This window comes from Elephas maximus, chromosome X (genome assembly GCF_024166365.1).
Source record: "Elephas maximus indicus isolate mEleMax1 chromosome X, mEleMax1 primary haplotype, whole genome shotgun sequence".
Lineage (NCBI taxonomy): Eukaryota > Metazoa > Chordata > Mammalia > Proboscidea > Elephantidae > Elephas > Elephas maximus.
This window is the reverse complement of record NC_064846.1, coordinates 113,645,988-113,659,892: the sequence shown is the minus strand read 5'-3', so window position 1 is coordinate 113,659,892 and position 13,905 is coordinate 113,645,988. Positions and strand designations below refer to the sequence as shown.

Below are 13,905 nucleotides of genomic sequence, written 5' to 3'. Positions count from 1 at the left end.
TGGAAAAATCCATAGACAGACAGCAATCAGAAATTCAGAAGATTAACAATAAAATTACAGAAGTACACAACTCAATAGAAAGTCAGAGGAGCAGAATTTCCGAACGTGAAGTTAAAGCACTGGGCAACAATATATTTGAAGGAAAATCAGAAAAAACAATTTTAAAAAATGAGGAAAATTTAAGAATCACGTGGGACTCTATCGAGTGAAATAACCTATGAGTGACTGGAGTACCAGAAGAGGGAGGGATAACAAAATACAGAGAGAATGGTTGAAGATTTGTTGGCAGGAAACTTCCTTGATATCATGAAAGATGAGAAGATGTCTATCCAAGATGCTCAACAAACTCCACATAAGGTAGATTTTAAAAGAAAGTCACCAGGACATATTATAATCAAACCTGCCAAAACCAAAGATGAAGAGAGAATTTTAAGAGCAGCTACAGATAAACAAAAAGTCACCTACAAAGGAGAGCCAGTAAGAATAAGCTTGGACAACTCGGCAGAAACCATGCAGGCAAGAAGGCAATAGGATGGCTTATATAAAGCACTGAAGAAAAAAAAATTGCCAACCAAGAGTCGTATATTCAGCAAAACTTTCTCTCAAATATGAAGATGAAATTAGGAAATTTCCAGATAAATAGGAGTTTAGGGAATTCGTAAAAACCAAACCAAAACTAGAAGAAATACTAAAGGGAGTTCTTTGGTTAGAAAATCAATAATATCAGGTATTAACCCAAGACTAGAACACTGGACAAGAAATCAGATGTCAACCCAGACAGGGAAATCACAGAAATAAATCGAGGTACAAAAACACTCAAAACAGGGAAACAGTGATGTTATTATGTAAAAGAAGACTACATTACAACAATGAAGAGGGAATGAGAAACGTAGTCATAGATCTTTCATGTGGAGATGAAGACAAGGTGATACAAAGAAATATAAGTTTGGGTTAAATTAGGAAAATAGGGGCAAATATTTATGTAACCACAAAGGATACAAACTATCATACACATCAAAATAAAATGCAAGAAAAAAACAGAGACTCAGGAGAACCAAATTCAACAACAAAGATGAGGAAAAGACAATATATAAACTATTCAGAACAAAAACTTAAGTGGGAAAAAGAAACTCTCAACAACACACAAAAAAGTCATCAAAATGATAGCGTTAAATTCATACCCATCCATAATTTCGCTGAATGTAAATGGACTAAATGCACCAATAAAGAGACAGAGAGTGGCAGAATGGATTAAAAAACATGGTCCGTCTATATACTGCCTACAAGAGACACACCTGGGACTTAGAGAAACAAACAAATTAAAACTCAAAGGATGGAAAAAAAAATATATCAACCAAAAAACAATCAAAAAAGACCAGGAGTAGCGATACTAATTTCTGACAAAATAGACTTTAAAGTTAAATCCATCATAAAGCATAAGGAAGGACACTATATAATGATTAAAGGAACAATATACCAGGAGAATATAACCATATTAAATATTTATGCACTCAATGACTGGGTTGCAAGATACATAAAACTAACTCTGACAGCATTGACAAGTGAGAAAGACAGCTCCACAATGATAGTAAGAGACTTCAACACACCACTTTCAGTAAAGGATGGAACATCAGGAAAATACTCAGGAAAGACACAGAAGATCTAAATGCCACAATCAACTAACTTGACCTCACAGACATACACAGAACACTCCAACCAACAGCAGCCAAGTATACTTTCTTTTCTAGTGCACATGGAACATTCTCTAGAATAAACGACATATTAGGTCATAAAGCAAGCCTTAGCAAATCCAAAACAATGAAATATTACAAAGTATCTTCTCTGACCACAAGGCCATAAAAGTAGAAATCAATAACAGAAAAAGCAAGAAAAAGAAATCAAACACTTGGGAACTGAACAATACCCTACTCAAAAACGACTGGGCTACAGAAGACATTACCGATAATGGAATAAAGAAATTCACAGACTCCAATGACAATGAAAGCACTATCAGAACCCTTGGGACACAGCAAAAGCAGTGCTCAGAGGTCAATTTTATCCATAAATGCACAAATCCAAAAAGAGGGGCCAAAATCAAAGAATTATCCCTAAAATTTGAACAAACAGAAAGAGAGCAACAAAAGAAACCCTCAGGCACCAGAAGAAAACAAATAATAAAAATTAGAGCAGAACTGAATGAAATAGGAAACAGAAATAAAAATCGAGAGTTAACAAGACCTAAAGCTGGTTCTTTGAAAAAATCAATACAATTGATAAACCACTGGCCAAACTGACAAAACAAAAACAGGAGAGGAAGCAAATAACCTGAATAAGAAATGAGATGGGCGATATTATAACAGACCCAACTGGAATTAAAAGAATCGTATCAGATTACTCTGAAAACTGCACTCAAACAAATTTGAAAACCTAAAAGAAATGGATGAATTCCTAGAAACACGCTACCTACCTAAACTAACACAAACAGAGGTAGAACAACTAAATAGACCCATTACAAAAGAAGAGACTGAAAAGGTAATCAAAAATTCCCAACAAAAAAAAGCCCTAGCCTGGATGGCTTCACTGCAGAGTTCTACCAAACTTTCAGAGAAGAGTTAACACCACTACTACTAAAGCTATTTCAGAGCACAGAAAAGGATGGAATACTACCAAACTCATTCTATGAAGCCACCATATCCGTGATACGAAAACCAGGTTAAAAAAAAAAAACACCACTACTACTAAAGCTATTTCAGAGCACAGAAAAGGATGGAATACTACCAAGCTCATTCTATGAAGCCACCATATCCGTGATACGAAAACCAGGTAAAGACACCACAAAAAAGAATATTACAGACCTATATCCCTCATGAATTGAGATGTAAAAATCCTCAACAAAATTCTAGCCAATAGGATTCCACAACATACCAAAAAAAAAAAATTCACCATGACCAAGTGGGATTCATACCAGGTATGCAGGCATGGTTCAACATTAGAAAAACAATTAATGTAATCCACCACATAAATAAAACAAAAGACAAGAATCACATGATTTTATCAATTGATGCAGAAAAGGCATTTGACAAAGTTCAACAACCATTCATGATAAAAACTCTCAGCAAAATAGGAATAGAAGGAAAATTCCTCAACATAATAAAGGACATTTACACAAAGTCAATAACCAACATCATCCTAAAAGGAGATAGCCTGAAAGCATTGCCCTTGAGATCAGGAACTGGACAAGGATGCCCTTTATCACCACTCTTATTCAACATTGTGCTGGAAGTCCTAGCTAGAGCAAATAGGCTAGAAAAAAATAATAAAGGGCATCCAGATTGGCAAGGATGAAGTAAAAGTATCTCTATTTGCAGATGACATGATCTTATACACAGAAAACCCTAAGGAACCCTCAAGAAAACTACTGAAACTAATAGAAGAGTTCAGCAGAGTATCAGGATACAAGATGAATGTACAAAAATTCCTCTACACCAACAAAGAGAACACTGAAGAGGAAATCACCAAATCAATACCATTTACAGTACCCCCAAAGAAGACAAAATACTTAGGAATAAATCTTACCAGAGATGTAAAAAGCCTTATACAAAGAAAATTACAAAACACTTCTGCAAGAAACCAAGAGAGACCTACAAAAGCAGAAAATAATACCTTGCCCATGGATAGGAAGACTTAACATTGTAAAAATATCTACACTACCAAAAGCAATCTATAGATTTAATGCAATTCCAATCGAAATTCCAAGGACATTCTCTGATGAGATGCAGAAACAAATCACCAACTTCATATGGAAGGGTAAGAGGCCCCGGATAAGTAAAGCATTACTGAAAAAGAAGAACAATGTGGGAGGCCTCACTCTAGCTGATTTTAGAACCTATTATACAGCTACAGTTGTCAAAACAGCCTGGTACTGGTGCAACAACAGATACATAGACCAATGGAAAAGAATTTAGAATTCAGACATAAATCCATCCACATATGAGCAGTTGATAACTGACAAAAGCCCCAGATCAGTTAAATGGGAAAAAGACAGTCTTTTTAACAAACGGTGCTGGCACAACTGGATAGCCATCTGAAAAAAATGAAACAAGACCCATACCTCGCACCATGCACAAAAACTAACTCAAAATGGATCAAAGACCTAAATATAAACTCTAAAACAATAAAGATCATGGAAGAAAAACTAGGTACAACATTAGGAGCCCTAATACATGGCATCAACGGTATAGAAAACATTACTAATAATGCAGAAGACAAACTAGATAACTAGGAGCTCCTAAAAATCAAACACCTATGCTCGTCCAAAGACTTCACCAAAAGAGTAAAAAGATTACCTACAGACTTGGGAAAAATTTTTAGCTATGACATTTCCGATCAGCACTTGATCTCTAAAATTGACATGATATTGCAAAAACTCAACAACAAAAAGACAAATAACCCAATTAAAAAATGGGCAAAAGACATGAACAGACGCTTCACTAAAGAAAACATTCAGGTAGCTAACAGATACATGAGGAAACACTCACGATCATCACCCATTAGAGAAATGCACATCAAAACTAAAATGAGATTTCATCTCACTCCAACAAAGCTGGCATTAATCCAAAAAACACAAAATAATCAATGTTGTAGAGGTTGTGGAGAGACTGGGACACTTATACACTGCTGGTGGGAATGTAAAATCATACAACCACATTGGAAATCAATTTGGCGCTTCCTTAAAAAGCAAAAATAGAACCATCATTACTGTTGTTGTTGTTAGGTGCCTTCCAGTCGGTTCCGACTCATAGCAACCCTATGCACAACAGAACAAAACACTGCCCGGTCCGGAGCCATCCTTACACTCGTTTTTATGCTTGAGCTCATTGTTGCAGCCGCTGTGTCAATCCACCTCGTTGAGGGTCTTCCTCTTTTCCGCTGACCCTGTACTCTACCAAGCATGGTGTCCTTCTCCAGGGACTGATCCTTCCTGACAACACGTCCAAACTGTGTAAGACACAGTCTCGCCATCCTTGCCTCTAAGAGGCATTCTGGCCGCACTTCTTCTAAGACAGATTTGTTCGTTCTTTTGGCAGTCTGTGGTATATTCAATATTCTTCACCAATGCCACAATTCATACGATCCAGCAATCCCATTCCTTGGAATATATCCTAGAGAAATAAGAGCCTTTACACAAACAGATATATGCATGCCCATGTTCATGGCAGCACTGTTTACAATAGCAAAAAGATGGAAGCAACCAAAGTGCCCGTCAATGGATGAATGGATAAATAAATTATGGTATATTCACACAATGGAATACTACGTATCAATAAAGAACAGTGATGAAGCTCTGAAACATTTCATAACATAGAGGAACCTGGAAGGCATTATGCTGAGTGAAATTAGTCAGTTGCAAAAGGACAAATATTGTATAAGACCACTATTATAAAAACTCAGAAATAGTTTAAACAGAGAAGAAAATATTCTCTGATGGTTATGAGGGGGGTAGGGAGGGAGGGAAGGAGAGGGGTATTCACTAATTAGATAGTAGATAAGAACTACTTTAGGCGAAGGGAAAGACAACACGCTGTACAGGAGAGGTCAGCACAACTGGACTAAACCAAAAGCAAAGAAATTTCCTGAATAAACTGAATGCTTCGAAGGCCAGTGTAGCAGGCGCGGGGGTCTGGGGACCATGGTTTCAGGGGACATCTAAGTCAACTGGCATAATAAAAGCTATTAAGAAAACATTCTGCATCCCTCTTAGAGAGGGGTTTCTGGGGTCTTAAACACTAGCAAGGGCCTTCTAAGATACATCAATTGGTCTCAACCCACCTGGAGCAAAGGAGAATGAAGAACACCAAGGACACAAGGTAATTACAAGCCGAACAGACGGAAAGGGCCACATAAACCAGAGACTACATCAGCCTGAGACCGGAAGAACTAGATGGTGCCCAGCTACAACCAATGACTGCCCTGACAGGGAACACAACAGAGAACCCCTGAGGGAGCAGGAGAGCAGTGGGATGTAGCCCCCAAATTCTCGTAAAAGGACCAGACTTAATGGTCTGACTGAGACTAGAAGGACCCCAGTGGTCATGGCCCCTAGACCTTCTGTTAGCCCAAGAGAGGAACCATTTCCAAAGCCAACTCTTCAGACAGGGACTGGACTGGACAATGGGATAGAAAAAGATGCTGGTGAAGAATGAGCTTCTTGGATCAAGTAGACACTTGAGTCTGTGTTGGCATCTCCTATCTGGAGGGGAGACGAGAGGGAAGAGGGACTCAGAAGCTGTCAGAATAGACACGAAAAGAGAGTGGAGGGAACGAGCGGGCTGTCTCTACGGGGGGGAGCAATTAGGAGTATAAAGCAAGATGTATATAAATTTTTGTATGAGAGACTGACTTGTAAACTTTCACTTAAAGCACAATAAAAAAATTTTTTTAATAAATAATAAAAAAAAGTAGAAACATTTCTTCTCCACAACTACCCAAAGAATAATTGGGTACTGCCACAAAACAACTTCATTTAACTAATATACACTTATAGCATTGTAATATTATGTATTTTATAGTTTTAAAACTTCAAGTTAATCGACATGCAAAAAATGAAGGTGGACCCTTACCTCCATACCATACACAAAAATTAACTCAAAATGGAACAAAGACCTAATATTAGACCTAAAACTATAAAACTCTTACAGGAAACATAGGGTAAATCTTCATGACCTTGGATTTGGCAATGGATACTTAGATATGATACCAAAAGTACAAGCAACAAAAGAAAAAATAAACTGGACTTTATTAAAATTAAAAACATTTATGCATCAAAGGAAATTATCAAGAAAATGAAAAGAACCAGCAAAATGAGAGAAAATATTTGCAAATAATATACCTGATAAGAGTCTAGTATCCAGAATATATTAAGAACTCTTATAATTCAACAACAAAAGACAAACCACCCAATTAAAAAATGGACAAAGGATCTGAATAGACATTTCTCCAAAGAAGATATACAAATGGCCAGCAACCACATGAAAAGATGTTCAATGTCATTAGTCATTCCAAAAAAACCAAACTAGTTGCCGTTGAGTCAATCCCAACTCATGGTGACCCCACAGGGGTCTTAATGCTGTAACCTTTAAGAAGCAGATTACCAGGCATTTCTTTGAAGGCGCCTCTGGGTAGTTTTAACCACCAAACTTTTGCCACCCAGGGACTCCCATTAGTCATTAGGGAGATGCAAATCAAAACCACAATGAGACACCACTTCACCTCCACTAGGATGGCTATGATTTTAAAAAATGGAAAATAACGAGTGTTGACGAGAATGTGGAAAAACTGGAACCCTCACCCATTGCTGTGGTGGGAATGTAAAATTATACAGCCGCTATTTTTTTTATGGAAATAGTTTGGCAGTTCCTCAAAACATTAAACACAGAATTACCATAAGACCCCACAATCCCACTCCTAGGTATATGCCCAAAAGAAATGAAAGCAGGAAGGCAAACAGAATTTGTACACGAATGTTCACAGCAGCACTATTCACAACAGCCAAAAGGTAGAAACAAACCAAGTGTCAATCAACAGATACATGGCTATATATATCAGCCATAAGGAGAAATGAAGTTCTGATACATGTTACATGGATGAACTTTGAAAGTATTATGCTGAACAAAATAAATCATCACAAAAGGGCAAATATTATATGATTCCACCTGTATGAAATATCTAGAACAGGCAAATGCATAAAAAACAAAGTTTATTAGTGGTTACCAGGGACAGGTGGGAGGGGGTCAAAGCGGAGTTATTGCTGAAGGGGCACTAAGCTTCTGTTTGGGGTGATGAATAAGTTTGGAAACGGATAGTAGTGATAGTTGCAAACATGGTGAATGTAATTAATGTCACTTAATTGTACACATAAAAATGGTTGAAATGGCAAATGTTTTGTTATATATATTTTGCCACAATAAAATCTTTTTTAATTTTAAAAAGGCTCTGTATTCCCAGTCAACTACTGTAAGTTATGCATCTTAAACCTTATTTAACTTTGCATACTTTAATACAAGTAAAATATGTTTTCTTGCCGGTATTAATGATTTTCTTTTCAGTGTAGACTGTATTTTTCAATTACAAGAAAGATTAATGCTAGAAATTATGAGGTAAAAAATCCTACCCAAATTATCCCTAACATTGTCAAATAAAACAAAGAATAACAATGACTTAAAAAAAATTAATTCATAGAAAACTATATCCCCAGAAGAAAGAGCCTTAAAGGCTTACTTCTGCAGGTAAGTCAAGCTCCTTAACATCTACCAAACCAAATTCTCATGACAAGCTCTACTGAAACAATTAAAAAATGGCATCAACTTCTACTTTTGTAGCTCTGGGAATTTCTGAATGAATGCTTTACAGATGTCCTTTACAGTCATTAAGTATCTCCTAACCAAAAAAAAAAACCAAACCCAGCGCCGTCAAGTCGATTCCGACTCATAGCGACCCTACAGGACAGAGTAGAACTGCCCCATAGAGTTTCCAAGAAGTGCCTGGCAGATTCGAACCACCGACCCTTTGGTTAGCAGCCGTAGCACCTAACCACTATGCCACGAGGGCTTCCATATCTCCTAACAGTGCCATAAATTTTATGATCTTAAATAAAAATAGAAAAGACCCACTCCTTTGAAAGAATTCTTGCTCTTAGCCAAAAAGAGGTAATAATCAAGCATATCTACAGATAGAACTGGTCTACTTATGCTAAGATGGAAGACTGAGAAAGAAAGAAGAGAAATCTCCCCATCCTACTCTCCCACACACAAACATACACAAAAACTTAAACCCTCCATTAATTATTTTTTTGATGAAATTATCGGGCTAGAAATCTGATAGTAACACAAGCATTCTCATTGCTTTACTTCTGACTATTCTGGTACTTTGCAGCCATCGGCTTTATCATTTACTGGCTAAGCGACAGAGAACTTAGTGAAAACAGCTCTATTTTACCGAAGAAAGTTAAATCAGCATTACAGAATTTAACTCCAGAAACAATACAGAATAATTATATCAACCAACATAAACTTGTAATATGAGAATCAACATTGGTTTAGAGGTCAGAAGTCTGGGATCTACCACTCAATTACCAGTGCAAGTCTTATTTCTCTGAGCTTCAATTTCTCTCTCAGTAAAAGGAGGAAAATACCTTTCCTGCCTGCCTCCTAACAGAAGTGTCATAAAAATATGACAGCGTGTAATGGAAATTCTAAGGAGGGGTACCTAACCTAGCTTGGTGGAGGGTGCTAGGAAAAAGAAGAAAGGAGGGGTCAGGAAAGGCTTTCAGGAATAGCTGAAAAGAGAAGTCTTAAAGGACGAGTTCAAATTGAAAGGAAGGGGGGAAAGGACATTCCAGGCTGAGGAGGACATGAGAAGCAAAGGAAGAGAGATGAACACAATAAATCTGCTTATGTTACTCCCGTTCTTAAAAAGTCTAGGACTCCTAACTCTTTAAAGTAGTCCTTCATCCCAGCCTCAACCTAAGATTCCAGTTTTATCTCATTTCACTCCCCAGATATACCATGCATACACTTTCAAGCCTTAATACCTTGAATGCCCTTTCACTCCAGGAACATCTAGTTCAAAACTGGGAGACCACCTTGCCAGGCAGAGTTGGTACAATACTTCCAGGCTCTCATAGTCCCTTTATATTGCTATTCTACCACTACGTATTCATCTCAACCTGGCAGACTATGAACAGAGTATATTCCAACTCTGGGTAGCCAAAACAGGGATTACACTCTCTCCAACATCAAAGCAAATTAAAAGCAAAATGGCATGGGAATGCTCTCAAATTTGCAACATTTCCAAGATAATTTAATACGTATCAGTAGTTTGTAAAAATAATCATGAAAAGTTAAAAAACCATAAACTATTAATCTTAACACAGAACAGAATGAGGCCATCACAAGGCATATTTACCAGAAGTAATGGATTCAAAGAACAAAATGTCTAAGTAATCTCGTGCAATTTAAACTCTCACCAAAACCAGGTGCCAGTTCTCAAAGTAAATTCAGAATGACAAAAAAAAAAAAAAATCACGTATAACTATTTTAGCATTCAAAATCAGCTTTAGTGCATTTTAGCTATTCTTTAAACTCAACGGTCCAAGGGAAAAATACCTTGCATTAAACAAATTTTAAACTCATCAGTCCAAAGGATAAAGACTGAAAGAAACCTGGTGCTCTGTGTCATATACTAAGACCTCTTCGAAAGTCTTCTTGGTATTAAAAGGGAAACCCTGGTGGCGTAGTGGTTAAGAGGTATGGTTGCTAACAGTTCCAATCCACCAGGCACTCCTTGGAAACTCTAAGGGGCAGTTCAACTCTGTCCTACAGGGTCGCTATGAGTCGGAATCGACTTGACGACAACAGGTTTTTTTTTTAATAGATGAAAAAAGGTAACAATACCTTTCAAAATTGGGTGCAAGATTTTTCACAACTCAAATGCTGTGTATTCACATAATTGCCTTAACAGAAACTCTTAAGAATGAATATCCATACCACTTACAATCGTTCAGTTTCATTTTAACAAGGTCTATCAACTCCCAAGATATGGTGATACACATGTGCAGGGATTTCCACCCACTGCATAAATGTTTCACAACTCTTAACTAGTCAAACAAAACCTGTCAGTACAGTGAAGCCACCACTGCACTCTTATCCTAACTCCCTCATACCATCTCCTCCCCATCCCCAACCTGTCGTCACAGAACATATCACCCATTCCCAAATAACACCTCTCAATCTCTTTGAACCTAACCTATCGACCTCCATACATCAACTCAACCTCTAATTAAACCCATTCTTGCCCCCATCCCATTCCCACTGATACAACCCAGTGAAACCTTCCACAACTTCCCACACCCGAAGTGATCTTCCTTTTCAGTAGCGTCACTCTCACTTTAAAAATGACTCGGTCCTTTGTCAACCATCTCCGGTCTCCCTCCTATAGCCTCCTCACCTTCTCCGTTCCCTGGTCTTCCATCAACTCCCAAAGTCCTCCCCCACTCCCCCCCCCAAAAAAACAGAAGAAAACAAAACAAAAAAACGCACCTCGACCTCAATCCTGTCCTTCCTCACTTTCCCCTCTTAATTCGCCTCTTTGCCTGTTCAGACATTCCTACGCCAGCTCCGACAACACCGAAGACCGTAGCCCAGCTTCGTTCCTTACCGCTTGGTGGCTGCGATCACCCAAGATGGGTCAAGCCGTCCCCCACTAGGGCTCTTACTCGGAACAGACTCTTGTCCGCCGCCACCTCCCTCCATTCATCCCAGGCCCATTCATCTCTCAGCCCGATCCCAGACACGCCCCCTGGCCCCCTCCCTCTCTCCCAGCCTCCTCGCCAGCCCGGGACCCTCACCAGATTAGAGGCTCTTGTGGAGGGAGATTCGGACTCTCTTCGCTTCTCCTTCGCCCTCTTTCACGCTCTGCTCGCCCCTCCACGAGCCACGCTGTAACACACACACACAAATATACACACACACACCCCACCTCCTCCGAAGCTTTTTACTCCCCTCCTAGACGTCTCGGAGTCCCGCTCCGCGTCGTGTGCGCGTGCGCACGTGTGCGTCTCCCAGCAAGCCCACCCAGCCAGCCAAGGCCAGTAGGTAAAGAGCGGGCGGGGTTAGGGGAGCTGGGTAGGAGCCCAGAGCTCACGCTCGCCCGGGAACTAAGAAGGCGCACGCGTACTCCAGCCAGGGAATTCAGATGGGCAGGAGAGAGGGGCGGAGGGGAACAGGGAAGGTAGGGGAGGAAAGAAGAGGGGGAGGGGCGGAGGAAGCCAACGAATGCTTAACAGCCCCTATCGCTGCGAGGTGCCTTTTGGCTAGCCAATTGGAGCGCGCACCTCCCCCGCCTTCATCAATGCAGCGCAAGAGAGGGATGCGCGTCGAGGAGACAGGCTTCTCCCCCTTCCAAAAAGAAAATCTCAGCGAGGAAGCACTGGTAACACCTCCTGTGTGTCCAGAAGCTCTCCCCCCAAAAAAAGTCCACGTACACACTACTTCCTAGCCATCCGCCGCCCACTCTCAGCTCTCCGCATGCCTCTAAATATGGTAGCTCTGAGGGGATGTGGTACCCGCTGGCACCTTTTCGCCAGCCACCCCTAACTCCTTTTCTCCAAGTCCCGGCTTTTCTCGCGAGAACCATACCTGCGGGTTCAGGAGTAGAAGTCGAAGCAAAGGTTTATAAATACAGGTCTCCCGGCTACTTTGCCTTCACAACGGCCACGGCCACGGCATGTCCCCCCAACCCCCACCCCCAGGAACGCAGTGCGCGCGCGGCGGCTGGGCGACAACAAAAGCGGGGATGGGAAAGGAAAACTGTGAAGCGGATTTTTGATGGCATGTAAAGGCCTGGGCACGTGCCTTGCGCTTCGCGGGCAGGAGCAGTGCACCCTGGGAATTGTAGTTTTTGCCCCTAACTCCAGTCCCATTCCCAACCCCCAGCACTACTTTGACCTCCGGCCAGGAGAGGGGTTTGCTGTTGTTGTTGGATGCCATTGAGTCGATGTTGACTCATAGCGACCCCATGTGACAAAGTAAAACTACCAACTCCATTTCGCTGGGAACAATAGCCCTAGGCCCAGGTGGTGGTGGTTGGGGGGAGGGAGTAATATTTCAAGAGTTCAGTTAACCTCCCTGGCCCCTCAGTGCCAAAGCAACCCGTTTGGAAACGTGGCCTCTCCCTGTTGGTGCTGCTCCTGGCTCCTAGACTGCGCGCCTGCGAAAAAGCCACTTCCCTGTGAGGCTTGGCTCTCACCATCTCTGAACATCCCGCTCCCTGCAAAACTCTCAGATACTCCAGCTGATAGTGAATACTGCCTCCTTCGACCTTTCACTACATGTAAACTCGGCGTAGCAGCTTTATTTAAAAACTGCTTCCTGCACTATGTCAGGGGCAGTACAAAATGTTTTCTGTCTTTCTCACATCAACCATCCCCGCTCCACATAGGAGAAAATTGAGGCTCAGGAAGGAAAAAATGACTTGCTCAAGTTCATGAAAGTTTGTGTGGAGGAGCTAGAACTTGAAACCAGGTGTGCCTCACTCCAGAGCACATGCATTTTCCACGACCACCACACCCAATGGAAGCTTCCAGAGCCCCTAAATGAGAGCTCCTAAAGGATGGGATTTCCTTCTGCATGCCCCTCAGGCCTAGCACTATGCCTTGAGGGTAGGAGACTGTATGAAAAATCTAATATTTTCAGCTCCTACGCCTACCTCTTCCCCCGTCCACTTTTTTTTTTCTTTTCCTGCTGGAGGCCTCATGAACCTCTCAGCCTTTTCAGCTCTTTAAAAATGGCACTATCAGTAAATTTAACTCTGAGATTTCCAAGGTCAATGGAGTGGAATGGTGGAAAACCTTATACTCCTATCCCTTGTCTCTGTCCCTTTCTTATTAAAAGGTGCTCATTAATCCCAGTATTGCCTGAACATAAAAGGAAACCAGACTATGCCCCTAATAAATTCAAACTCCCATCTTCCAATTTTGACAATGGAGGGAGATTATGAGGGAACAAGACTCAGAGCTATGAAAATCTTCCTCACTTGTCAAATTTGGAAGAGCAAGGTGTGGTCTCCAAGTAATGCCACCACTATACCATAAGGGTTTCTGCATTCCTAATTAGCTGTAGAATGGACAGAATCTCCCACTCTCCTTCTTTACTCAAAGCTTCTGAAGTTAATACTTTTCCCTGTTGAATTGCTGGCTACTGTGGGAAAACAGGAAGAATAGCGAAATAACCACCAAGGGGTGGGCATCTTCAAAGTTTACAAAGTTATTCCAAGTCTTTGTAGTACCTGACTCCCTCTGCGCCCATGATTTTTATTTCTTGATGCTGCGCTACTCCCACCACTACCACC

At 40.6% G+C, this 13,905-nt stretch overlaps 1 protein-coding gene across 5 annotated transcripts in view; it reads right to left on the bottom strand.

The window, feature by feature from the left end:
* WNK3 (WNK lysine deficient protein kinase 3) overlaps nucleotides 1–12,367 on the bottom strand; it is a 428,084-nt gene extending 415,717 nt beyond the window's left edge. For 2 of the 5 annotated variants that reach the window (XM_049872573.1, XM_049872578.1), the window contains exon 1: nucleotides 11,405–12,158. The gene's annotated coding sequence lies outside the window, so the exon portion shown is untranslated. Of the gene's footprint in view, nucleotides 1–11,096; nucleotides 11,341–11,404; nucleotides 12,159–12,194 lie in introns of those variants that run through there. The other 3 variants (XM_049872575.1, XM_049872574.1, XM_049872576.1) reach the window with 3 other exon arrangements.
* Nucleotides 12,368–13,905: the final 1,538 nt, after the last annotated feature.